At 46.5% G+C, this 26,177-nt stretch overlaps 1 protein-coding gene across 5 annotated transcripts in view; it reads right to left on the bottom strand.

Annotated features, from left to right (window-relative positions):
• The window catches only part of Zhx2 (zinc fingers and homeoboxes 2), a 149,706-nt gene that overhangs the window by 107,785 nt on the left and 15,744 nt on the right, over nt 1-26,177 (bottom strand). Inside the window, exon 1 of one of the 5 annotated variants that reach the window (XM_074069143.1) lies at nt 1,868-26,177. This exon is cut by the window's right edge and continues 13,030 nt beyond it. The exons of the other annotated variants lie outside the window; for them this stretch is intronic. The gene's annotated coding sequence lies outside the window, so the exon portion shown is untranslated. The remainder of the gene's footprint in view (nt 1-1,867) is intronic. 5 annotated transcript variants of the gene reach the window in all.

Here is a 26,177-nt window from a genome sequence, read left to right as displayed (position 1 = left end):
TGGCTTTGATCACCAAATGCAAATGGGATGGCTAGGAGGTGACCCCAGCAAACTGGTTCCTGTTTTGGAAAGGAGGGCCACTGTTGGAAAGCAGCAGGCTAACTTGTATAACTTTCCTTGTCACCAGTCACTTCTGGAATGGGGCTAAAAAGATCAGAGATGTATGGATGTTCTGTCACACTGAACACTTGACACGCTGAAGTTCCTCCTAGGGGTGTCCCATTCTCCCTGTCTCATGACCAACTAGGTTCCCTTTCACAATTTGTCCCTATCATTTCTCCCTTCAGAGTAAGGCCATCGATGCTGCAAATGCAACTCCAAACTTACATTTTATACGCACAAAGCCCATGAAGGTGGATTCCACCAGGGCACCCACAAAAATCAGAGTGCTCAGTTCAGGGCTGTTGTCTCTGGCCTGTAAGTTCCTTAGCACTTAAAGGCAGAAGCAGGTAATTAGTGCTTGGCCCTATCTGTGCTCACATACAGCCCATCATCCCCTCTCCCCTCCACCCCCAATGCTACCATGAATGGGAGAATTTTCATATGTTCTTATTCTCTTTCTTCCCCTAATTTATACGAATGTATTTATGTACATCTCCTTATACAGGGAATATCTGCACATTAAATGTGAAAAGTAAAAAAAATAGTCGCAGGCCATCAGCCAACTTTAACCACAGTTACTTCTCTCTCTTTAATGAGAGCTGATAGGCTTTGTTTAAATGTGCATTTTGCAGATTCAAAAATTATTTTGGATTTGCAGATTTGGAAATGAAACATATCATAGGATGCCTTTGGAAGCCAGGTATGGTGATGTAAGCCTATAATGGCAGCACTCAGGAGGCTGAGGCAGGAGAATCCAGAGTTTGAGGCCAGCCTGGGCTACACACAAGACCTTCTTCCCCCCTCCTCCCCCCCAAAAAAAGGCTGGGCACTGGTAGCTCATGCCTGTAATCCTAGCCTCTCAGGGGGCAGAGATCCTCTCGTTCAAAAGCAGCCTGGGTAATAGTTCACGAGACCCTATCTCGAAAAAAAAACCATCACAAAAAAGGGTGGGTAGAATGGCTCAAGGTGTAGACCCTTAGTTCAAGCCTCAGTACCAGAAAAAAAAAAAAAAAAAAAAAAAAGATGACTTTGGTCACAGCAGCTGTGACAAGAGGACCATGGACCACTCTGCTTAGATTGAATCATGGCTTGTGCTCTTACCAGCTGTGTGGCTAAGGGCAAGCTGCTTATCCCCCTCTGACTGCAGGCAAAGCTGGATGCTTTAAAAATATTATTTTACTGCTATATATTCCTAGTTTCACCTAATGGCCCCAGTAAGCATTATCCTTATTACATAGTCCTCACAGGCATCATTAAAATACTGTATAAAAATCTATTCAATCTCGAGCTAAGTAAAGTAAATGTTTCCTTTTTTTTTTCCCTGAAATGGATTGTTTTAATGACTTTTTAAAAAGATTACAATCTCTATTTGGAGTGGGTAAATGAATTATAATCTGCCAGCTCCTGGGCATTCTGTAGAACTGGCCCACGAGGGCCTGGTGGAGCCCAAACCCACTGAATCTTGTTACATTCCCAGAGAGAACAACCTACACAGAGTACCATGTGTGCCATCCATCAATGCCAGCACGGGGAGGGAAACCTCTGAGATGAACCAAGTCATTCACTACTGCAAAGCAGCCGTCTTCTTTGTGAAGTCTGGCCACCCACATCCATCAGGGTGGTCTCCAGTTACTCACATACCACTCCCTCCACCATGGGTCAAGGCTTCCCCTTCTTCTCGGGTTCTGCTTTCTCTTCTGACCAAACCCTTCACTCTTATTCCACATGGCTCAGGTGCTGTGAGGGTACCCTTGTGTTCTCTCACCTGTGTTCTCTTTCTCCCTCCCCGGCCCACACAAACACAGAGGCATCTTCTCTCTAGTTCCTGAAAAAAACAGGAATTTTTGTTTCAGTCTTCTCCTGAGTCCCACTCTGCAAAGCCATGCCATTCCACTCTTTGGTCAAAGCTGTTCCCACTGTGGCCATTGGTATTCCACTTTGTTCCCCATACTTGGAATCTCATTTCCTCTCTGGAACCACCTAGGTGCTCCCAGCACTCTCCTTCCATGTTCAGCTCTTCTCTTCCTCATCCTGTCTCTGTTCATGCCACTTTCCAGGGGGCCACTGGCCTGGGTACCCTATTTCTTTATCACTTACTTAGGGATTCCCTCTTAACATTCTCATTCTGAAGTCAGACAGATCTGGTAACTTTGAGCCAGTTATTTAATCTTGTTAGCTTCAGTTTTCTCATCTATAAAACAGCGATGTATGAGTATAGGTTGAGTATCTCCTATCCAAAATGCTTGGGACCAGAAATGTTTTGGAGTTTGGAATATTTGCCTATAGATGGGACTCAAGTCTCACTATGAAATTCATTTATGTTTCATATACGCTTGTTACACATAACTTGAAGGTAATTCATATGATAGTTTTAATTTTGTGCATAAAACAAATTTTCATGGTATGGAATTTTCCACTTGTGGTGTCATGTTGGTGCTCAGAAAGTTTTGGATTTTGGAACATTTCCAATTTTAGATTTTCAGATTAGGGTGCTCAGCCCATACTAAATTGCTTCACAGACTTGTGAGAAGGAAGTGAGATAACACATGTACTGTACTTGGCACAGTCCTTGCAACTGAGAAAGAAGGCACACAAACATTGGCAATTATGGCCACTGTCATCATTAATTATACTCCTGTCAATCCCCTGCCATCCTACAGCTTGACAAAAGTTCTAAGTTCCTCCACACAGCTTGACAAAAGTTCTAAGTTCCTCCATTTCAGGCTTCAACTTCTATGTGATTCCAAACCCTTCATTCCTGATCGATTTTTCTTTTCTAGAGACTTCTAAAATTCACAAATCTATATTAAGACCCAGAAGAATCTGAGTTCTAGTCTTGCATAAAAGTAAAATAGCTTATGACCATGGGTTTAAGTCTTTCTGGGCTCTGTCTCCATCTCTTGTGACAACAGGAGTATCATAGTTCAAGGCCAGCCCAGGGAAAAGTTAGCAAGACCTTATCTCAAAAACAATGTGGTGGTGCATGCCCGTAACCCCAGCTACTCTGAAGGTAGAGGTAGGAGGATGGAAGTCTCAGGCCAGCACAAGATACTATTTGAAAAAGAAACTAAGAGCAAAAGGACTGGAGTTGGGGCTCAAGTGGCAGAGCACTTGCCTAGCAGGGGCAAATCCCTGAGTTCAATCCCAAGGACCATCAAAAAGAAAAAAGAAAAGAAAGAAAAGGATGGACCTGAACGGCATTTCCCCAAGCACGTTTGGAAACTTCCACACTTCAGAAGATGCTTATACCTTAGACATAGCCCTTTTGATGACAGTAGTGCCAGTTGCTGTGAACAAGTGCACACCTGGCCCCCAGCTCCACACTACACCTCTGTAAGCTCTATGCCAGGATTCTGACCACATCTCCACGTCTCTGCTTGGTGTAGAAGGGGCCGACCCAGGTCCTCCCCTAAGAAGTCTTTGAATTGGCACAAATCTTAGCTCCGTAAGGAAGGAAAACGAAATGCAAGCTCTGCTAAAAAACTAGGACAAGGTTCTCTTTAGCAAGTCTCCAGGTACCACTCAGGCAATCACTGTGTATCATAAGCCTGAAAACATGCCCTTGCCTGGCACAGTGTTTCCCCATTAAGCTGGCTGCCAGGCTGAGGGCATTTTAGGCAGGAATGGTGAGTTTGAAAACCACACAGTTACTAGTAGTTTGGAAAGTCCTTTTGAAACACCATGCCAATCATTTAATTCATTTCCCAAGACCCTTTTAAATGCAAAATATGCTAATATGTTGTTGAAGTGTCCATCAGTGAAGACCTGCTAGAAATGGGCCCCTCAGCTGGAGGTTGGTTGCAGGGCTGGAGGGAATGGGCCACAGAGAGAATAATGGCCCATTTTCCCTCCAGGGAAGAAAATAGGGCCGATGCCACAAGGCTGAAGTGTTTCTTTGTACTGCCTTCAGCTGCAGAAGGTGTGATCACCCTTCCGAGTCACAGAGTCTGGAATAATGGGCTGTGTCCTGCCCCTGGTAAGTGAGATATGTTCTTGAGTCGTCTGTTAACTCCTCCTGGTGAGTATGATACAATGAAAGACAGAAGAGGGGGAGGAGAGAAATTCATAGCATGAAGGAGTAAATTCATTTTGGCTAAAGGAGCTGTTGCAGCTCTGGCTTTTGATAAATGACACAGCCTGCTTTGCAGGATGTCATTTCTCTCACCTGTAGGAGGAGGACGAACCACAAGTTTTAGGTGAATTGATTTCTTTACTAAATATTACACTCATTTTACAAACGGCATGGGCCTCTTGTATTCCCTTTGTAACTGATTCCAAAATGTCTCAGCACTGGTTATTTAATAAGCACATCCTACTGAGTAGGGTACAATTTAAAAAACCCAGCATGCACTACTCCTGGATGGAGTGGGGTGGCAGTAACACAGGAGCAAAACATGTGGAGGTAGTCCTTTGTTGTTATCATTAACTGAGCTACTACTATCTTCAAGGCTTAGCATGAGTATATGCCTCAACTGCAGTGGCATGTAAGGTACGTGTGATACCAAGCCCAACTCTAAGAGAGAGAAATCCAGATGTAGTCTGTGGGGGCCTCTGACCCAGAGCTTACAAATTGCCAGTGGAAGCTCGATTTGGCCCTCAGCTACGTCTTTCTCCAGTATGATGCTTTAAAACATTTTGGAAATGTCTCAAAGAAATCAAGGGTTCCAACTTTCCTTGAAAAAATAAAAAAGGACCAGCTAGCACCACTGAGCCCATACTCCTGCATGAAATTATCATCTGAAGCTCAGTGGCAGTTGTCCCTTTCAGAAGGGCACAGGGCTTTCCATTGCCAAAGTTACCACCACTCCCTGCTGCTTACTGCTGGCTAGCCCCCCTCATTCTGTGCACCTGCCTGGCCCTTGTACTTGTTCAAGTTTATAAGCCTGGCCTCTGTCAGAGAGGCTTAGAGTGAGAAGCTAAGTGTAGAGCCTGGATCTCTGTTGGACAACTGGGCCTTTGCTGTTCACTATATTCCACTGTGTGTCACCAAGGGCAACGCAGGTGAACAGAGTGCATTATGGACAGTAGAGCTGTCATAACCATCTGATGAGTGAGTGAGCTAGAGAATGGATGGATGGATCAGCCCTGGCCAGATGCTGGAGGGCACTGAAGGGCTGTGGTGATCAGGAGGGCCAGAGGGAGGGCGTGAAATATGAGCAGGCCCAAAAGAGCTCAGGAAAGAAGTGGAGGGTTCTTGGCTTAGGACCTGGAACCCCATTTATTCAGTTTTGTTTATTTGTGACTTTTAAAATGTATTATTATTGTAAAATAGAACACACATTATACATATAGTAATTGTTTTCAACTGTTTTGATTATTTTTTTTGTTTCCTTTTTATTTCCCAAATCTATCAGAGTTTTTAAAATCTGCATTCACTATAGCATAAGACTCAGACTTCACTTCCAGTCTGCTATAGGATGGTGGAAATATTAGGGGCCCAAACCCCCACTTGACCCAGGGGGAAGGCAGTTTTCCCTCTCTGAACTGTAGATGGAACCAAGGATCTCAGATCATGTGAGGCCATGGAGGAAGGAACCTGCCAGGGTATCTGTCAATGGAAGGACATTGATGCAATGATTAGCTCAGTCTCTCTCCGCCTCCACCACGTGAGGACACATGTGATAGTAGCTGTCTGCAAACAAAGAAGAGGGCCCTTGTTAGGAACTGAATCTGCCAGCACTTTGATCTTGGACTTGATCCAACATCCAGAACTGTGAGAAGAAAATGTCTGCTGTGTAAGCTATCCCATCTACAGTATTTTGTTACGGCAGCCCGAACTAAGTTATTGGTGAAAAGGGGACTTATGGATGCTGAACCCCTTACGAAAGGCAGGAGAACACAGTTCAGATAAGGGACATGACTTACCCCAGGTCTGATCTAGATTAGAAAAAACATCCAGTCTTTGTCCCAAGCAGGGGCCTCTTATAGGAGCCAGGGGCCTGGGAGCTGTGAATAGAAGAGCCTCCTTCCTATTCATGAAAGAACCTAAAATTCAATGTTTGACATAATCCACAGGAGATACGACTATGTGCAATGGGCTGAATTTGAGATGATACTGCCTAGAGAGTACCCTCAATGACAGATTCCAGATGCCAATCTGTGACAATCTAGTGGACGCTGAATTCTATTGCACAGCATTTTCAATGTAAAAGTTAACTTGTTGATTCAAATATTTTATAGGTTCCACTAGGAAGGACATGAAACCTGGGAATGAGAAAAGAGGTTACCCTAGAGCAGTCAAGAATGGCCTGTGGGTGTCAGATTTGACCTTGGACTAGGTAATGGGATGCAGGAAAGAAAAGGGGAAATAAATTGAAAAAATACAGAGCTAAACAAAGTTAAACAGATTGACCTGTGGAGGTGTCCTGAGGTTTTGTGGGTACGAATTAGTTCACGTGTTCATGTGACTGTGTTTTATTAAACCAGATGCGTTCTAGGCAGTGAAGACACTCTAGGAAGCAGAACAGACCAGGTCCTATGATATGAAACATCGTTCAGCTAAATACATCCAGATGCAAAGCACTGTGAGGAACAGGTTGAGGGGCCAGAGAAGTGTCCACTTCTCAGAGGTTTTGACATTTAACCAGAGACTAACATGCAGGTGAAATCAGTATACAACATTTCCCAAACCAAGGTAACAATGGAACCCCGTGTCACAGAGCCTCTTGCAGAACTCTGTTCCTCAGGTCACACTTTGAGAAAGGCTGGGATGGAGACAGTTGAAGCAGGAAGCTGGAATTTTCCCACTCCAAGACCTGGGTTCTCTCTCCTAAATGCAAAGTAAGATCTTTCACGCAGGAGTTCACCCTTCACCCTGCACATCAGGAAGTAGGGTGCAGCTGCATCTTGGCTCGACCTGAGGATCAGTAAAGCACTGTACACACTGCTCATTGCCCCGGATTCCCCTGGTTCTGTGGGCTTCACGAACCTGGAGAATAGACGGCAGCCCTGGTCAGATGACATGGACTCTGTAGGCATGAGCAGATGTTCTGAGCGATGGGCATAAGAAAAGGGATTCTTCTCCATGGAAGTTACATTGGAAAGAGCACATATTTATTTTTAAAGTGTATCCAAGACACAGATGATGGTCAAAGATTTCTGGGAATCTTTGCTCAAGTCCTCCTTCAGTCTTGAGTAAGCAATACAGTCTCCATCCAAACAGCAGGGACAAGACCTGGGATCCCACCTGGGGCACACCCCGTGTTCATGGAGAGTCTGCCCTGAAAAGGTTACTAATGTTCTCTTCAAGGAAGCCACAGAGAGTTTTACAGAGAGCGAGCCACCTGTCCCTGCCATGTCCTTTCCTGTCTAGGAGGCTGTCTGGACTTTCTCATAGCTCAAATTGGATAAGGCACATTATGTATTCAAGTCCTGTTGCGGCAAGCCTTCCAGCCTGTCCTCCCGAGCGTGCCAGACCGGCTCCAGCGGGAGCAGTCTGCTCAGAGCTGCTGGTCTCTGTCTGCTGAAGGACCTCTCCAAGAGCCAGGGACCAGGCCTTACCTGGCAGGTGGCGATGCCGTCCGTGTTAATTTGGGGGAAAGCCAATGCAGAGACAGATGGGAACTGACCCTGAGAGCAGCTGTCTTTCCCAGGCATGTGTTTCCCAAGAGCAGAGAGAGGTGGACTGGGTTCCTCGGCTTGGAAGCTCTCTCCGCCCCTTGTCACCAGTCATCTGCTCAGCTTAGCTCAGATCACTACCACATCCTCTGGAAAGCTGTTTTCCTTTGGGGCAAATCCTGCCATTTTGAGTCCTCTTTGTTTGAACACCTATGATGGCTTCAAGTCTCAGGTCTCCCACTGAGTGGTCCTTAACCAAGTCCCATGGCCATCCTTGACTCAAGTAACTGAGGACAGGGGTGGATAAGATACTCCCTAGGGTCCCTCGTGGCTCCTGCCCTATAGCATTCCCCTCCCCAAACAAAAGCCTCAGTTATGGCTGCATACCGGGCAAGGGTCATAAAACATGAGAATTGTGATGGCAAGAGAGAAGGAGTGAGCACAGTAACCTACTTCCCAAGCATTGCTATGAAAGCCAAAGTGGCACTGCCCAAACAAAAAGACACAGGTGGCCCAGGCTCTCTGCCTGAGCACAGAGGGGTATAAACAACCATGGGGATACCCCAGCCTTCAGCACCTCCTGGGCACCTTTGTCTCATCACAGTGACCAGTTGAACTCCAGGTCCTCCTCAGAGAGAGGCTGGGTAACAAATCCAGAAACCTGGCAGCTGGTCCCCAGGAGTCTCTGCAGGGCCAAGGACACAAACAAAGACTTGTGGTCCCAGCCGAGCCAGCCCCCTCTCCTCCAGAATTCAGAATTTGCTGAAACACTTTGCACATCTCTGGCACCCAGGTGTGAACGGCTATGTGGCATCTACAGCCAGAGCTGCACTCTCCTTTCTTGCTTTATTTTCTGAAACCTTCTGAATTCATCACCTTCTCTGTGGTGAGCAGAACGTGCAGGGGTTTTTGCAGAAGGAGAAAACCTTCCTGTCTGCTCTTTGTCAGGGAGACAGCATGCATGGAAGGCCACTCTGCACAAGGCTCTAGGGACAGCTTTGCAGGCACCTGGCCATAGCCAGGGTGGCTGATCTTCGGGATCAGGAAGAAATCTTTCATACTCTCAGGCAACTGACTTTATTATTCCTCACAGGTTCCGGCGCTTCTCTGAAACCATCTCTTAGACTTGGGCTTCCTTTTATTCTCCTTCATGCTATCCACTGATAAAAATGCCTGGTCGTCCTGTACCCAAATGCACCCCACTCTCAGTGCCCCCTGCTTGGTGACAATCCTCCTCATCAACTCCAAGACAGGGGCTAGTATCTCCCTTCCCCCACTCCCACCTCCTTGTCCTGCTCAGTCCCCTTGAATTTAACTGTCAACTCTTCAGTGACAGACGCAGCAAGTTGGAAGGGGAGGGAGGCGGGTGCTATTTATAATTCGGCGGCGTTCACCCTCAGAACACGGCCATTTATTCCAGGCTGCCTGCCAGAGGCCACACTACCCTGGCTCTATATATGGGCCTCTCTACAGGCCTGTGTACCACATTCTTGCCCCTGGGAGGCCCCCAGCAGCATGGCAAATCAGGAAGGCACAGGCAGCCCTGCTCTTCCAGAGCCAGTCCCACCCTGGACTCCATTTGTGGGGTCTCTGAGGCAGGGGGGACACTGGAGTACAAGGCTGACAGTGCTTGGACAGCAGCTGCTTTTCCCCCCAGGGACAGAATAAGAATGGCGAGGAGAAATGTATTCTTGCTCTGAAACATTAGATCACCCTTTCTTTTTGCCAAGTGGTTTTCAATTGTTTCCATCATGATGTGACTGAGGTCCGTGGCAGCCTCGCCAAGCCCCGAGGGCTCTGAAAGCTGGATTTATGATCGCCTTACCATAGGCACTGGGAAGCTAGGGAACAGGGCGGCCCAGCCATGTCTCGCAACAGTACAGGGCTTTGGCTAAGCAGACTCTCTCATCTTGGATTAGCATGCACTAAGAACATGAGAGAGAATGGTGTCTGGCCTTTTGTGGGTACTGGAATGTAGGCACCTTGCTGCCTGCTGGGAGGACTGGAGGCAGGAGGCCCCACATGGTAGAGTGCCCCTGTAGGCTCTTTTCATCTATGTCCTTCCTATGCTGATGCCTCTGGGGCCAGGCTAGAACCACGAATGGGCCAGAGTCCCTAAGGAGCAGGTCACTTGGCAACCCTCCTCCAATTTTCACATGGACAATTTCACCTGCGTTTCTTGAATAGCATCTAGAAAATTCCTTAAAGAGCTGTGTGCAGTGGACACAGTGTCCTGGCCTGGATGATCAGATGCTGACATTCTCAGGTCTGGTCATCTTTTCTCCTCTTTTCAGATCAAGTTCAAGTCCTTCCTCCAATAAGCCTTCTGTGGCCATCTGGATAGATCTTCCCAAAGATGGGAAGCACCTAACATGAGTACTAAGTTTGGACGATGCGTGACAACCACTCAGCACGCAGCATCTCATGCAAACTTCAGAAGCGCCTGCAACACGAGTGTCAGTTTGCAGGAGAGGAAATGGAGGTGCAGAGAGGTCAGGGAGCATGTCCAAGGTTACCCGGCAGGTAAGGAGCAGGTCCCAAATGCATTGGGTTCTTGATATGTTGAAGTTTCCTGATGCAGGCACTGTTTCTGTCATTCATGGGTTCTTTGTTATTTATATGGAACCATCCAATCTTCTGTCTGTCTAGAGTGCCCTTAAGCTCCATGCAGGTGGAGACTGTCTAAAATGTCTTGCCTCTTCCTTCTCTTCCCCAGAGCACTGACAACTACTTGATCCACAAGAAGAATCTTCAATCTGCTATGGTCCTTTGGCCACCACACCTCTGCCTTCACAGGCTCTTCACCTGGGCAGTGCTGCCTGACCCTCTGGACTCTGTGGCCTCTGAGACCCCCTCCCTGAGTGGCCACTATCCTGCATTAGGCCCATGGTTATTTGTTTCCCTGTGACAGGCGTTTCAGTGGAGAAAGCAGCAGGAATTGATCCTAAGCAACCGAGATCCTGTTTTCATGCAAACGTCCTCGGTATTAAAGCAAAAACAAATTCCTCACAGGGTGCATCCTGGATGCCAAATCTCCAAGTCAAGGTTTTGCGCCTGTGTGAGGGGCTTGGAGGAGAGCTTGTGTGCTAAGTGTGGTCTCCATACACTCTCCCTGAACCTTGCAGCCACCGCAGCTAGCCAAAGTGGCATCCCAGTCCGACAGATAAGGAAATGGGAGGAAAGAAATGGGGGAGTGAGAAGAGTGTCCGGTAGACAAATGACAGCTAAGGATTGTAAACTGGTCTGTTTAAAGCTGACACAGCCACAGGTACCCAAGGGATTGTATTCACCTTACAGACATGAGGCTAACTGACCATTTCAGAACATTAGAGGCAAGCTATTGTTACGATTTTTTTTAAAGTGTGCTTTTCCTACCTCCAAATACAAAGAAAGATGGAGCCTGGGCATCAATTGTCGCCTTACAATAAACCTAGTCCTGGGTGTGAATTTGGAGGACCTATGAGAATTCATGTGGTTAGTATATGACGGCTGACTCATGTGACTTTAAATCATGGTCCCCGATTCCTTGGCTCTGAGGCCAGTAGATGAAGAAGGCAGTGAGAGATGTTATGAGGTGAAGCGGGGTCTTTATGAGGAATGGCAGCAAGTGCCCGAGCTTTGAAGAGGTGAGGACCATTGAGGGCTGAGCAATCTGGGAAGGCTTCTTGCAGGAGAGAGAGACATGCTTAATGCACTAGAGGATCTCTTAACAGACAACTCTGGCTTGCTCCTAGAGGAGATGAGTGCCCACCAACATCACTGCCACTGGGCCATTACTGGGGTCACTGGGCCTGCCTAGCAAGGACAGGAAGGTGTCCACACGACATCTAGCCTCCAGTTGGCTCTAGCAGCTCTGTCTTTTAGGATCATGTGTGTCCAATGGCAGAACACATTTATTGGGTTGGGGCGGAACCACACAGTTTACTTCTGGTCAAGGGCCAGGAGTCCCAGGACTGTGGCATTTCTGTGTTGCAGGGTCATCTGGTGCCACCCTCTTCCCAGTGACGCCTTACTCAGGGCTCAAAGTCCAACCAAGAGTGCAGCTTGAGCCTCATTCCTCCTGGCTCTCTCAAACCCTCTATAAACCCTATTTCCGACACAGAGGAGGTGTGCTCTGGCTTCTGAATGTGTCCAGCAGTGCCCCATGCATCTGGGGTTGGGACACAGAGAGAATATGACTCCCAACTGCAGCCTTCTTGAGCTAGTCTGAGAAGCTCCCCAAATGCACTTTTCTTTTCTTCCTAGTGCCTCACACACAACTGGTACTGCATAGAAAAGGCCTGGTGCTGGGAACAGTGGGTGAGTGTGCAAGTTGGCAGAGTCTGTAAGAGGAATTTGTGGAAGCTAAGAGTGATAGGACTCAGCTAGGACAGCTAGGTAGAGTGGAAAGAGCCTGGGCTTTGTGTACAAAAGGCCTGGGCTGGAATCGCACACTGTCTCTGTGTTAGGGATTTCAAGTACTCCCCCCATCTATGCTCTCTTCTCTCTCCCAGGTTTGCAGTCAGACTACATTTCCCAGCCTTCCTTGTCTTTAGGTGTAGTCATGGATTGTCTTCTGGCCAATGGGAACTGAGCAAAAGTGATGTGGGCCAAAACTAGGACTGGCTTAGAAAAATCTCTCACTTGTGGTTCCCTTGCTTTCCCCATCCACCAACAGAATATGGAGACAGTTTCAGGACTAGAGGGAGACAGAGTTGCAAGAAGTAAGGCGCCTGGGTTCCTGAATCACTGTGTGGAAGCCCCTGAATTGTGTAAACATGAAACAAACTCCTAATGCATTAAGCTATTTCTATTTTGGGATTGTTAACTGCTAGCAGCCCACTCTAATGTCATCTCTCACAAGCCATGTAGCTTTACATAAGTTTGTTAGCTGCCTAAGTTTTGGCTTTCTCATTTGTAAAATGGAATTTAAGAAACCTTCTTGAGAATGCTTGAGTTAGTATTTATAAAACTCTTACAACCAAGGTTGCATGGTGACTTTTGTGAACTCTGGACACTTTTGCCTTTGAGGGTCCCCTCCTCCATAAATAAATAAAAATATTAATAAATAAACATAATCCAATCAAAAGTTAAGCTATATTAAAAATAAACAAATACAAATTAGGTTTTATGACTGCATTGGTATAAAGATGGATATAATGCAGGCTAGATTCATTATTGTATCTATTCTTATTTACTTATTTGCTTTTTAATATTTGATTTATGTTTGTTATTATTATATCCATTTTTTTGATTTCCAAAGAAATAAAAATGAAACACCTTCTGGGCCCTTAAAAGTATTTTGGACACTAGGTACTGTCCACTGTATCTAATAGAGAAGCCAGTCCTGCCTTCTCTATGCCCAGTCCCTCACACATATAATAAATGTAATTATTATGAATATTTATAAAAATAATAATGGGAAGACTAAGGTATGAAACAGCAATGAACGGCTATGAAGCTTCTTTCACATAGTGCATTAATTGTGTAGGATGACTACACCTATATTTTCTGATGGAGAAATGGAGGCTCAGGCTGGGTAAGTGGTATGTTCAAAAAGAGCAAGCACATCTTACACTCGGTGCCTTATGTCCAGCATAATGGTGGATGCTTGTCAATATCACTTTTAATCTTCCCCAGGTCTATAATGAGATAGGGATTTGATTCCCATTTTATGATTAAAAAAATAAATTGAACAAGTGGCTGAGCTTCCTGGTGCTCAAAGTAGTGCTCGTTTTACCACCTGGCCTTTCCCTCTACCAAGAGTTGTGTCATAAAACTGGCAGTGTCTACAGAGGGTGTCAGATACCCCAATACCTCCTTTTACAGAGTGGAGAAGAACCTGCTTAAGACTGAAATCAAACACATCACACCAGATTAAACTTGTGCCTTTTCTTTCTCTACCCAAATGTACTCCTTAGAAGGTCTAATTATAGTGACTTCTATTTTCTTGTAAATAATCACATCTGTCATAACTGATTAACTGATGCAAAGCTCCAAGTTGGCAGTCTTGGGGGCCTGAGCCAATGTGTCAATTATGCCAAGTAGGCTGTGAGCAAAAGTTGCATGAAATGGAAGAGTCAAAAAAAAAAAAAAGTAGTCACAGCCATATAGATGGTAGGGACCAATATGTGCTTTTTTTCACAGCAATAATAGCAACACAAACTCCTAAACATGGCCAAGGCATGTCAATCCCTTAGCAATCTCACTCAGTAAAACAAATGCAGTCAGCCAGTTCCCAGAGAATAAAATCAATCTTTTTAGTGGAGAGCCAATCCTAGGGCTTCTTAATTATCCTTTGAGTCTAAGTAGATACGCTAGGAAATTTGCCATGGCTCTTTATGCTTATTTTCAGGAAGAAAGGCAGGCTGAAGGGCTTCTATGGTTCATTGCCTCTGGGGTCTTTAGGGGTCTGTTCTGAATGTGACTGTTCAGTCAGCAGAGACTGAAGTGGCTACACCTGGACTTGGGTTCAAGTCTTGTCTCCTACCCAACTCATCAGTACAATAGCTGTGGCTCAGCAAATCAATTAGCCATCCCCAATTCATCTCAACTTCCTCATCTACCAATGGTAACAAGAAGCCTACCTTCCAGAATCCTGCAGGAATGAGTGAAGCAACAACTGTCCTTGACAGCCTGTTGGAAAGAGGAAGCCCTACAGAAGCGCTAACTGTTGTCATCATTAGCAGGTTATCGTTTACTGAATCTGCTATCCACCCATGGGGATGGCTCCTTTCTTTTCTCAAATCCCTCTAAGTGGAAATAGCTATGCTGTATGTCAGAGGGGATGGTGACCTCTTACACGTGGGGGAGTCTGAAAGTTGAGCTCTGAAGGTGCCTGTGTCTGATGGGAAGTTATGAGAGAAGCATCTTCTAGGAGAGAACACATTGAAAATGAAAGGCAGGTTCAATCCATGGCCCAGACACCACAGGAAATAGACACACGCTCTGGTTGATGCAAACCTAATCCTGGGGTCTGGCTAATCTGTGTGAGTGGAGGTGTCAAGAGGGTAGACCTTGAAGCCAGCCTCTGGCTTTGAATCTGGCTCAGCTACTTATTTACACTGTGCCCTAGGGCCAGTCATCTCATCTTTCTGCACTTCAGTTTCCTCATCTATAAAATATGGGTAATACCAGCATTTGCTTCTTAGGGTGGTGGCAAAAAAGAAATGATTACCTCATGTCAACAGCTAACAACAGTGCCAGGCATGCAGGATGCAATCTGTACAATTCCTGCTTCTGTCATGATCATACTACAAGTCAATGGCCTTCCTTCCCTTGTTTAGTCCTTCCTCCTTCCCGTCCTGTACTGGGGTTTAAATTCAGGACCTCACACTTGCTAGGTAAGTGCTCTACCACTTGAGCCATGCCCCCGCCCCCCCAACCTTTTAGCTTTAGTTATTTTTTTTTAGTAGGGTCTCTTGTTTTGTGCCCAGGAAAGGCCTCAGAGCCTGATTCTCCTCCCTATGCCTCCTGTATAGCTGGGATGACAGGTGTGCAATACCATGCCCCAGCTTATTGGTTGAGATAAGGTCTTGCTAATATTTTGCTGGGGCTGATCTCGAACAGTGATCCTCCTGATCTTCGCCTCCCCAGTAGCTGGGAATAGAGGCATGACCCACCAAACCTGGCCCCTCATCCAGTATTTTCTAATGCACTTGTCTAACACATTAGTCCTTCTTTGATTTTCTATACCACATTCCTTACTAGGGTGGAAATTCTGTGTTAACCTACAAGTTCTGGGGGAAAGTGTAGTACTAAGAGCCCCATGATCTGTATCTGAATCTTTCAGGGAGGTTAAGAGTCACATCCTTCAAAGAAGTTTATTTCTGGAGCAGAAATAATGGGAGAAAAAGTTCTAGACTGAGAACCAGGGAACCCAAGTCCTAGCCCAGTGCCATTTTTCCTCAGATGAGTTGCCTTTCCTCTTTAGGTATTAAATTTCCCAACTGTAACATAAAGGGAGGGTTCAACTATGAATTTCAATTATTTATGCCCAAAAGGGATAATAAGAATGGTAACTGTCACAGAGTTGCTATGAGACACGAGCCCAGTGACGTAAACCTCTCTGATATGGATGAGGTCTTGGCCAGTGTGGCTCTGTGCCTTTGAGCTCCAGTATCTCCCAGAATTCATGGCCCGTTCTGCTGCATTCATTGCTTTCCTTGCTCCTCTCAGGCACACTCTTGCCACAGGACCTTTGTGCCAGCTGTGCCTCTGCCTGGAATACACTTTCCCTAGTAGCCCCTTGGCTCATTTTCCTACTTCCTCCAACTCTTAAGTTAATATTTTTTCCCATAACAACCATCACCTATCATGGTATATGATTTCCTTACTTGGTATGCTAGTGCTTATTCTCTGTTTTTCCTCAGACCAAAAATGTAAGTTCTACGGGAGAAGGAATCTCTTTCTAGTGTCTTCCCCTCAGAGCCTAGGAGCAGCACCTGGCACAGAAAAGACAATAAATATTTGGTGATTCATTGCGTGAGTGAGTACCGAGTATTTTGTATACAAAGTAGATGCTTACTACGTTTTGGGAGATGTGAGGAGAATTCTTACTGCTCACATGAGGAATCATTTTTACCCAAACACCCTGGACTTGTTACCCCACTGCTCTTCCAGGGATGTGCCCCTTCCCCAGCTGGTGACGGTAGCCGGGCATGCTTGGTGAGGTTAGTTTCCTGCAAGTATCACCCATGAATATCTTTTCCTGTTTGGTATTCCCCATCAGAGAGTGTCAAGGGCTTATTCTGTGTCTGCCTTTTAAACTCTCAGTTTCCCACCGGGTACTTACACAGAGGGAGTGAGGGCAGGGAGTGTTAGGGTGGTCATTCAGCTGGTGGCCTGCGTTATGCTTTCAAGTCTGCCTCCTTCAACAGTAAAATGGATATTTTGATATCCCCCCAATCTGATGCCTATGTCTGGCTAAGTGGTTCTTAGCCTGGCAGGGTTTTGTCATTTACTGACCCATTACCAAGCACCCCCAATTTTAAAAAGTGAAACTTTAGGAATTCTGGTTCCAGACTGTCTACAGTTCCGGCCACTTTCTTGGACATTATCACTTCATGAGTATTCCACTCTACATGCAATACTCCAAACTGAGCACAAGTCTGTAGTGGGGTCTGTGACCCCAGCTAACTTGCTCTGGACAGCCTTCTGCTATTGATGATTAAAAGATGTGTACACATTCCTCCCCCACTGCATCCACAGGGCCTCCCCTCCAGTGTGAGTTTCCTCAGGGCCCCGGGTCCTGCTCACATGGGGATTGATGCTGTCTGTTGAGTCGCTAGGTTTGGTCCATCCTTCCTGTCTGCTGAGATCTTTCAGGGAGCTTTCTCTCTCTCCCTCCACATTCATCAGTGCTCTCAGCTTCACAGAGCCTCTAACCAGAGTGAAATGTCAGTGCCGGCTTACTGAATGCTTCCAAGGGCCCAGGCTGGGTCCCAGCGAGCGTTCTCCCTGAACGATCACAACTAATCCTCAAAACAAGCCAACGAGGTAGGAGTGTCTCCCATCTTACAATGAGGAAACTAGGGATTTTAGAGGTGAAGGGTTTTTGTGTGTCACTGAGCTAACAAGCAGCAGTTCTGAGGCCTGTGCATTGGTCTTTATTAAGCTACAAACAAAAGCAGACAGAATGAAGGTAAGCCTAGGGACTTCAGGCCGGGAGATTTCTCTAGGAGCCGCCAGCACACAGCCGACCTGCAAATGTATCCTATGACGTCATCCAACATTGCTCCATTAGGCTTCTCAGAGAGGCCTAATTTGTGGCTTTTTCCCTTATCTAGCCACTCAAAAACATTTAAAAAAACAAAGCAAAACAGATTAATTTGGCTTCCCTGATCCTGGCGAGGCCATGTTGGATTCTCCCGACCTCTCTTCTTCCCTCTCTCAGTCCAGGCAAGACAAGCTATGGACAGAAACAGCCCAAGGAACCAGAAGATCTGAGTCAGCTAAGGCCGATGACAGTGGCAACGTCCAGGTACAAAGTCATATCTGTAGTGAGGTGGATGCCTACCACTTTAGCAAGCTGGGGGAAGGGAGGGAGGTGAGAGCGATACAAGCAGGGAAAGAAGCAGACTTCCTTGGCAAGAGAGATCTGCTCAAGCCTGCTTGAAGAGACCTTGAGTCCCTTCCCGAATGAAGCATTCAGAAAATAGTGACAGCAAGTGATGGGGTGCATGGAAATGAACTCCTAAGCTCTTACTACTACTTGCTAAGCATTGTGTACAGTGCTGGATTTCCATGAGCTCTTGAAATATCTTAAGATATGTTTCAGCAAAGAAATGCATGTTCATGGTCAAGAACTCAAATAATACAGAGCTATAACCAAAGCCACCAGCTTATAAGGAAAACTTGCCCTTCACCCTGCTCCAACACACTCCCCCAAAGGTGACTTCTTCTAACCCTTTCTGCTCCTAGTTCTTTGGGCCTAAGTACAGGATTTCTTCTAACTATCAAAAAAACTGGATGACACAGCTACAATTATTACCTTTCTTTACAGATGATAAAATGGCAGCACAGAGTGGTCAAGGTCACATAGCTGCCAAGGGGCGGAGCCAGGATTCAAACTTACTTTCTCCAGGCCCTGCTCTTAAACTTTGAGCCCCATGACTGACAGGTGAGTTACAGGGTGAGGCTGAAGTTATTGGCTTGTGGGTCACCTTTTGTCTGAAAGCACTGACAAGTGGATGTAACTAAATGCCATCATGGGGTACCACATAGGTGAGTTTTCTTTCCCCTGGGAGGTCTGTGTTTAACAAGTTTCTAGTGACTTGAGTTTATCCTCCTCCAGCCACTGCAGCCACCTTTTGCCTTTGTGTTCTCTACTAATGTGACCCTAGAAAGCGAGTCTCTGGGATCCTTCTGTTCCTCACCAGGAACCTCACAGCGTCTGGACTCTCATCCTGGAAAGGAACTATAACATTTATCACCATCTCTATGAGGAGGCTGAAAAACAGATTAGTCTCTTCCAGTTCCAGATTTTATAGGAAACTATCTCCCTTCATTTCTTGACTATTGTCATTGCTTGAGAAGATATGGCAGCCTGAAATGAAACAACCTTGCAACCCTTGTAATAGTCTAGCTAGTGGTTAGGAGCATTGACTCAGATGAGCCGGGCGTATCATCCGGGGAAGAGCATTCGCTCACTGGCTTGGTAATCTGCTGAATGATTCCTTTCTCTGCAACTCATTGCTCGGCTGTCTACCTGGAAGGGGGTGGGGAGAGCTGTGGATTGAATTTGAAATTACTTGGGTTGGCAGATGTGCTGTGGACTCTCCTGAGCAGAGCCAGCACTCCCTAGACTACTATACTTACTCATTACTATTGGTGCTGCACCCTAAAAGCTTCCAGAGGTGTCTACATCCATCTATGTGGTCCTCAATTGAAGAGGTGTCAGGACAGAAATGACTATAGTGTTTTAAGTATATTTAAATTTCACAATGAGTAAGTAGACCAAAGAAGGGTAAGTGACCTGCTCCAGGTGACAGGATGGCTCAGAGTTAGAAACAGGCACCAAGATCTATTTGAACTCTGTTACTAACAATGCTGGGTGACCTCAGACAAATCACAGTAACGCTACGATAGGCAAGGAATTAAGAGACAATGTCCAGAGGCAGACTAAGTGGGGGTCTTCCACTTACACCTGTGTGACCTTGGGCAACTTCCTTAATTTCCCTGTGCCTCAGTTCTCCCATCTGCAAAATGGGGCTAATAGTAAGTAATACCTACTTACTAAGAGGTGAGAAGAACTGGCACATGGGAGCACACAGTATATGGCAGTTACTGCTGCTTTGTATGTGGCTAGTCCTAAGTCCTACGTGGCATCGCCACCATCTTGCTTCTGATTGTGGGGTGTCTCCTCTGGTTTCCACAAATTCTGATTGGGTGGTCTTAGGCAGAAGCCTTAAGCCTGTTACCTAAGGTCAAAGACCACTTCTAAGTGCCTAACATAGCAACTTGAATGGAAAACTCTGTTTTTCTATTTCTACCTATAACACTGATGGTAGTGTTTTTGCTTTTCTTTCCATTCAGTCTGGAAATCTTGAATAAATGTCAAAAAGGATTCTTCAAGTCAACAAATATGTAGTATTATTAAAACTCTTAGGAGCGAACCATTTCCTCCATTAGCAGAAGCTTAAAGGGATAATATTTTCAATTACATTATTCAGTAAATATGCTATTTAGGGTCCAAGCTACAATCTGTAGTTAACAGTCAGTGGTTCATTCGCTCACTAGGAAAATAGCTGAGCCTGCAGACAGGGAGCCAGGCATTGTCCCACTTTGATGATCCAACAGTGACAGCAGCAGCAGCAGCAGGCCCAGCTGCGCTCGCCACTTGCTCTTGTGTGGGATCTCTGTCCCTCGCCCTCCAGGCCCACTGCCTGCCCATCTCACTCTATGCACTGCTGCAGCTGCCTTGCCCTCCACCTTCCAGCAGAGCTCCACCAGGGAGAGCTGGTTCAAGATCTGTGCACTGATCCCCACTCTGGCCCTGAGACTCTGAGAAAATGACTTCATCTTTCTGGGCTTCAGGTTTCCCACCTGCCAAATGGGGTGAAAGATAACCCTTATCCCCTAAGTGTGGCTTACAGGGGGTCAGTGTGTTCAGAACAGCACCTGGCCACAGTAGGCACAGGGTCAGTGGTGGGACAGTCACTCCCTTGTAACTCCACCTCTCTGGAGTCCCAGGGCCATTTATCTCTGGGCCCTTCAGGCCTGAAGGAGGCAGGACTTCCAGCTTTGTAGGCTGGTGCTTCCTTACCCTGTGTTGATCCTGCTTAGCCCTGCCCACTCCTCTGTATATCATCTCTCATGAACTGTCCTCACCACCCCGTCTGTGCCCACTGCCTCTTCTCTACTAGGAGCCTTACTCAGATGCCTCCACAAACCAAGGTACAGGTGTAGGCAGCATACATGAGTTTTCTCTAATGTACTCCTCTATGGGAAGCCTGACTGTGTCCATTCCTACAGACAGAAAGACTGAGGCATAAGGCCAACCCAAGCTCCACAATTAGCAAGTATGCACGCTGAGTTTCATGTTCAGCCGAGTTTTCATACCAGGCCTTGCAGTAATGCCCGATGACACATGACACATTTGACTTCCCTGAAGCTTGTAGGGTAGTGAAGAGGCAATGACTGCTTAAATAGGCAACTTCACATACATGTCCCAAGACACCAGGCACTAGGGATGGAAGTGACAGTCAGAGGTGGCTTCATGAGGAGGTGACATTAACCTGACTCATGAAAGATGAGTGTCATTCTGGCAACAAGGAAGAGACTGGAACAGGCAAAGGCCCAGGGGGAAGAGAGAAGGAGCTACAGGCTGGCTTACAGACTGGAACCTCAGTTTCTTCCACTGGGAAATGGGAGCCACAGCTACTGTGCAGGGGTGCAAGGAGGTACAAGTGCGAAAGTGTGCATAAAACCTCGCAAGACACACAGGGCTTTTTCTTCTAGGACAACTTGCTCTGGGTTCTAACTGCTGTCCACACTGTACATTTGCATATGTGGATCCCAGGACACTGGAGGCTCCTGGAAGACAGGAGCCTTTGCATCTGGGCCACCACACCTGGCACACAGCAAACACTTAATGAGTGCCTATTGGATAAACAATGAAAATGAAAGAATTCCTATAAAAACACCCAGCAGCGATGATGGATTTTCTTTCTGGAGCATTCGTTCATTCATTCAGTCTTAGTCCTGAGTCCCTATGAGCCACCAGACACTGGTCTATGGCCTTGACAAGACAACTGTGGCCACAGCCTACCCTGTTTTGCCCCCAGGTGGCTTCCTGTCTGTGGGGAGAGAACAAGAGCCTCTACCAGGCTGTGTAGCAGACAGACTTGGAAAGCCTTTAACAAGAGAGAGACACTTCAGAGATTCTGATTTAATTAATGGGGTGGGGTCAGGCAGCACCAAGTGAAGCACTACTGGGGTCAAGAGAAAAATCAAGATCATTGCAGAGTGAAGAGGGCTGTGAGAAAAGTAAAAGCAAATGAGGTGAGGTGTGATTTAGCTCAGAGGTTCTCAACGGGGGAGGAGGGTTGGGGCGCTTTTATCCCATGGGTGGGGGAACACTTGACAAAATTGAGAGACGTTCTGATTGTCACAAATGGAAGGAAGGTGCTGTTGCTAACCACTCCAGGAAGAACAGGGAAGGTCAAGATGTTGAAACAGAAGTTCTGGGTGAGAGGGACAAATAGCACAGACACTTCAAAGAGAGCTTCCCCAAGGGGCAGACAGGAGAGCTGAGACCTGACTGTCCTGTGGAGGAGGAACAAGACCTGAGCTCCAGCACAAGCCAGTGAAGATCAAGGAAGGACCCTGAACTCCAAGTGCGCACAGAGCCACCATCACGACCTTCAACAAAAAGACACCAAGGGTTAAACCACCAAGTCTGGCTTGCACCATCAACTAACCTCAGAGCTGCTTGTACCTCTCCTGTGAGGTCTTTTGAGGTTGTTTGTTAGGGGTGGGGTGGTGGAAGGGACAGGGTCCCCAACACCAGAGACCCCTACCTCCTTTCCAGGCTCAGATCTGGAAAGGAGGTGAGGACAGGGGTTTTCAGTCTTGGCTGACCACTTCCCAGCACGACCTTTGGGATCACTTTTTCAGCTTTTCCAAAAGTGTCTCTTGCTGTCACCCCCTCATCCTCAAGAATTATTGGGAGATATCTGTCAGCCGACTGCAGCCCTAGGAAAAGTGACTTTCCAAGAGAAACTGGGATCTGTTAGGCAGTAAATAAACATTGCATTCCAGAGGAGGAGGGAGGGCAGCCCCTACCAAAGCACCCCCCCCCATGACCCATTAATGTTCCCAGCCAGGCACTGGGACTGAGAAACTGCCAAGCCTCTCCTGTCCCACCCCTAGCCACCCTTTCTCTTTTCCTTTCTTACAGCTTTCCTGTAAATCAATTGCTGATCCTCTACCTAGGGACACCCTGGTTTGGACCAGCAGGAAACTATGCAGAGTAGCTGGCTTGCTCTACATTGTGTGGGTGTGAGCTTTCCAAGGAAACACATGACAGTCCTGTGGGGGCAATTTATGTGGAAGGTCAAGTCCTGTCCTATAAGGCTTCCAGCGAGGCCTTAGTCAACAGGCTGTTCCCAGAATACCCAGAGCCCAGCAGGCCTCAGGAGCCACCCAACTGCAGCCTGCTGAGAAGACACATAACTCAGAGACTGTAAGGCCACTCCCACTTTACAGATGGGAAAACTGAGGCCAGGGAGGGCTGAATGAGCCACTCCAAGCTAGCAGTGGCGATGGCTAAGCCAGGTGACCTCAGGTGTCCCCACCTGTGCCTGTGTCAGCACAGCCAAACAGCCCAGAGATGGTTGGGAACTGGCAGGCATCTTCTCCACACATGCATTTGGGGGGTGAAGGAACACCAGTAATCAATCATCCTTTCCCTCTGAGTTTCTCTCTGACATGGAAACATCCTCGTGTTCCCAGGGCTCTCCATATACAAGCCCCGTATCAAAATCCTGTCTATGAGGAAACCATCTCACAAAAAAAGTCACCACGGGGCATGTGCAGGAATATGTTTACTTAAGAAATTATGTCATTTAAAATGATAATTTGCCAAAATACGCCCTGTGACTTATTACAGATAGCCATAATGAAGCAGGCAATTAGCAATAAATAGTCGTTTTCTGCAAATCTAGAATTAGGAATTTTTTTCATGGGTGGTTATTAAATAAACCTCTAAATACCACAAAAACATATAGCCTCTTCATTTGCTGAAAGCCTTGATTTAAGAGTTGAATATATGCAAATGAGACAAAAGAGACCATCAGTCTGTACAGATTTTTGCTGCTGGGGAAGTTGGGTACAAATGAATGCCTACGCCCTGTTAATCAAAAGACTCCAAGATAGTAACCTTTTCAGCCGTGCTGCGTTTTAGCTCCGTGTGCACCTCTCCACATGAAAGTGACTCCAGTTGTTCTGATTTTTGTTTTCACAACTCTTTCAGGCAAGCCCCCAACATGGTTTTGAAAGGGTGAAAAACATTCTTTGTTCTTTAGCTCCTGCCTCCTTCTCTTCCCTTCTTCTTTCTCTCCCTCCCTGGCTTTCTCTGCCCACTGACCCCCCTTCCCTCTCTCTTCCTGTCCTCCCTTGGGAAAAGACTTGACTCTTAAGTGACCACCGGCTATTGTCATGATTAATTTAAGCACTCCCTGCTCGCCTGCCTTTAGGGTTACTGATAGCCCATGGTGCAAAGATGTTTCATCCATTGCCAGGACAAACCACCCATGTGCCAAGTCTCCAACCACTTGTGTCCCCAAGAAGGGTCAGTGTGGGTCCATCAGTACTGCCTGGCTCAGGAATCCCACAAATACGTGTCGGGCATCCACTCTGCAAAAACGGTAGCCTTCCCCTGGGGCTCCACCCCGCTGTCCGGAACATAGCTATTCTTCACAGGTCTTTGTGGAAGCCAAGGGCTGCAAGGAGAGTCTGGTTGCCTTGGGAGTGTCTAACAGGGCAGAAAAAAGCTAAGGGTTGCCATAACCCAGGCAACAACGGCTGTGTGGGCCCCAAGACAGCGGAAGATGCAGGATGAGATGAAAGAGACATAATGGTTGCCATTGTCCTCTGTCCTCGAGGCTATCTGAACTGTAGGACAGACTGTATCCAGCTGTACCAGATGAATTAGGAGGAAGCAGATAGCATTTTCTGTTCCCAAAAATTACTTCAAATGCCTATTACTCCTAAAAAGGAAAGGTGGACGGTTTAGGGAACAGGTGGGGAGGACTCTTAGAAAGAAGGTAGTTTCTTCAGGTAGGCAGAGATAGGAGGATGGTGGTGTGAGGTCAGCCTGGGCAAAAAAATTATTGAGATCTCATTTCAAAGAACGAAACTGGGCATGGTTTCATGCTCCATAATCCTAGTTGTGATCCCATATATGTAATCAGGAGGCTGTCAGGAGGATCTTGGTTCCAGGCCAGGCAGACAAAAAGGTCAAGTTCCTATCTGAAAAATAACTAAGGCAAAAAGGGCTGGGGGTATGACTCAAGTGGTAGAGCGCTTGCCTAGCAAATGCAAGGCCCCGAGTTCAAATCCTAGTGCCACCAAAAAAATAAATAAATAAGGAAGCTTCTTGGGGGAAGGTGAAACTGTGTTTGGAGGTGGGAACCAGCAGGAGGGGGAGGGTGAATATGAATATTTTTATACACATGTATAAAAATAGAATAATGAAATCTGCTAAAAATTGTGCAAAAAAGGGGGGGTAAGGAAAGAGTGATGGGGTGAATTTGATCAAAGCACATTATATGCATGGATGGAAATATCACAATGAAACCCCTTTGCAAATCAATATATGCTGATAACAAGAGGGGGAAAAAAGCCCCCCCAAACAAAAGGAAGTTTCTGACCCCTCGGTCACTAGGGCTTCTCAGTCAGAGGCTGAGCCCTCAGGCGTGCGTCCTGCCTGGCTGTCCTTACGGAGAACGTGCCAGGCCTGTGCACTGCCAGATAATCAAATCAGAGTCCTATTTGCTGGGACCCACACTTCAAACCCTGAACTATGCGCTAAAAAAAATGAAGTTTATCCAAATAATGTGTGTGTGTGTGCATTCTTTTGATGGGACTCGGGTTTTGAACTCAGGGTGTGAAGTTTGCAAAGCAGGTCCCCTACTGCTTGAGCCACACCTCCAGCTCATTTTGCTCTGGTTATTTTGGAGATGAGATCTCACAAACTATTTGCCCAGACTGGCCTCAAACCTTGATGCCCCCATCTCAGCCTACCAAGTAGCTAGGATTACAGGCATGAGGCACCAGGACCCGGCTTATCCAATCAATATTTAATAGCCATACTTCTTCAGATGTTTATCTCTCCAACCTCCATCCCCCACTAAGTTTTAAATGACTAGCTATGGCAGAGAACCTTGCATAAAGTCCTGATAGTAAAATCAAACAAGAAGAGAGTTGAAGGTCAGGGTCCTAGCCCAGGCTCCATTACTAAGTATGTCATTCCCCTCCTCCATGAGGGTAGAAGGACCAAGCTCCCTAACCAGCTCCCTCAAGACCTGAAGGGGGTGGGGAGACAGGCCTGGCTCCTTCTCTGTCCTGGGCATTGTAGGTAGTGATGAAGATCAGATGTCCTGAACATCTTTTACTGTCAGTGTAGAGGTGGAGCAGTGCTGTCATTGATACTAGGTGCTGTTCTGGAGCCAGCCTCAACATGGGAAGGGACCCTGGCAATCTGCAGGCTAGCAAGAGCCCTGATTTTCTCTCCTATAAACCTCAGAGGCTGGATTTGGTGATCTCAGATGTTGGCTTGAATAAGTGATTGGCTGGCTGGTCACCACAGGAGCCAGTGCAATGTTGGTAACCAACAAATAAATGCTCAGCTGATTAATCAAAGGATTGGCTGGTGGAAGAGGGTTCTTGCTTTCCAAGCAGAGCCCACCTACTCTATGCAATGCTTTCAGAGTCAAAATTCGAACACAGGACTATGCCTTGGTAGGATGCTGGGGTCCAGGTTCTTAAGTTACCATTCAAGGAGATTTTTTTAAATGGAGGAAATGCCACAACTC

This window comes from Castor canadensis, chromosome 3, assembly GCF_047511655.1.
Source record: "Castor canadensis chromosome 3, mCasCan1.hap1v2, whole genome shotgun sequence".
NCBI classification, from domain to species: Eukaryota; Metazoa; Chordata; class Mammalia; order Rodentia; family Castoridae; genus Castor; species Castor canadensis.
Note: the sequence above shows the minus strand (reverse complement) of the source record. Positions and strands in the feature narration are given on the sequence as shown.